This window comes from Sorex fumeus, unplaced genomic scaffold (assembly GCF_029834395.1).
Source record: "Sorex fumeus unplaced genomic scaffold, SorFum_2.1 ptg000058l, whole genome shotgun sequence".
Taxonomy (NCBI): domain Eukaryota; kingdom Metazoa; phylum Chordata; class Mammalia; order Eulipotyphla; family Soricidae; genus Sorex; species Sorex fumeus.
The window spans coordinates 6257764-6259853 of NW_026606115.1; positions in this window are offsets into that span (position 1 = coordinate 6257764).

Consider the following 2090-nt stretch of genomic DNA (forward strand, 5'->3'; position numbering starts at 1 on the left):
TCTGCTTGTTTTCTCTGCTTGTTCGCTCCGCCTTGTCTCGCAGTCTGGCAGAACTTGACTGGTAGCAGGTGCACACTCCCCGATCCTACCTCCCAGAGTGAGCCACCTTGCCTAGGGGTGGGACCATTTATGGAGGGAAGCTCTCTCCTCCCCCTCCCAGCAGCTCTATCGTGTCAATTACCGGAAAGGGCCAAAGTGAGACTCTGGTTTTTCCCCGGGTAAGCCAACGTGTAGCAATCCACTGACCCAGCCCCAGGAAAGGGCTGGGCTGTGAGAGAGAAGAGAAGCCTGAGCTGAGATGACTGACAGCTTTTGACTCAGACTCCTGCAGTGGTGCCTTCGCAATCACGCCTTCTTTCCCAGGTCCCTGCTTCCTCCTCACCCCTTGTCTAAGTCTCCTCTGTCCCGAGTCCAAGTGCTGATTTCTATTGGTGCTAGAGGAGATCTTATTTTGCTCACCAAGATTCTACCTTCCTGAGCCCTCCGATTTCCCAAAGCTTCTGCCCCTCACTAGAAAGCACTTGATCCCCTGCAGCAAATTTATTTCCACAGGGAATGCTGAATTGGGCACCTTGAAAAGCAGCCAGCTCAGATAAGATTACTCAGCTGGCTCTGCCTGAAAAGAGCAACTTTGAGCCTATGTCTCAGGCACCTTTTTCAGCCTTCAGGACAACATAGCCCTTTACAGGGATTGCTTTGTGTAGTATTTCAAAGAAGCCAAACAAAACAAATTATTGAGCAGGTTTATGAGAAATTCTAAACCTAGCAAAGGATTTTGCTACTCAAGAGGAGTGAGGCCGCAAAATTAAACTATGAGGTAGCATCCTTGTTTGGTCAGGAGAGAAAAAATATAGTATAATGTTATTTACCAATGTAGCACCTTATCACAAGAAAGCTCAAAGGATTTTAGCCAAAACTGCCTTTGCAAAAGATAATGGCAGGTGAAAATTCCAAGAAACACAGAATAAGTCAGCGTATAAAGAGGACTAGCAAAGAGTCAGATCCTGTACATTATGTGCAGTTCCTATGTTCTCCATTAACTAAGAGAAAAGTTTTATTTATAACAGATACATTTTTCTTGAATGTAACTTAGACTGGTGTATGTGTATGTGTTTTGTGTGTGTGTGTGTGTGTGTGTGAGAGAGAGAGAGAGAGAGAGAGAGAGAATAATGCCTGTTTCTTTAAGTATTAATACATCTGGTATAACCCAAAAGTTAGTCTAGAGGATAAAATTAAAAAATTATTTGTCTTTGTTAGACACAGAAGGGAAGAACAAGTGTGTAATTAAAAACTAATTCATAAGGAATGAGCTGAGAAGCAAATCTAATGGCATTTAACAAAGGATCAAGCCTTCTAGAAATTGAAGGAACTTACCAGGAGGCACTGCAATAAAATGGTAACTGGAGGGGAGTGATGGCAAGAGAACAGGAATCTTAAGGATAGATAAATGGTCTTATAAGGTAGGGTAGGTGGTATAACGAAGAAACACCACGTATTGTGCCTGCCTATTACATGGAGTGAAGTGGCTCACACGCTGAAGAATTTAGAACTTCAGAAGCATAAAGTACAATATAGAAATTATTTTAGAGCATTGTTCTGACTGAACATTGTTCTGAACCTTTTTCTGACTGTGGCCCCCTTCCAACCTTGCTTCCTCCCTGTAAACCTCTGCCCTCCTGGTTGACCCCCTTTATCGCATGCTGTAGGCCCTGAGTGAAACAATTTTTAACTGTTTCCCCCTTGGGATGTGATGGGAGTCATATGGCTTCATTTTTTAAAGAAATATTTTGTCTTGATTGCTTCTTTGTTTGGAAAATATATTTCCATGGACATGACTATCATTTTGTAACTGACTCCTGCTTACCTTTTTAGTGTCATTGCCTGACAGTCTCTATCCCAAAATCCTAAGCTTGTGTCTATCCCTGTATATAAACAACATATGTGTTTTTTCTCATGTCTGTTTTAATTCATGCTATTTATCTTCCAGGAAATTCAGGCCCTCTTTATTTACCTAAGTATTATTCATTCTCATCATTTAATACTCTGCTTAGGTATAACCTCCTCCAGTCTTTCCACAATGGTTGTTCTAT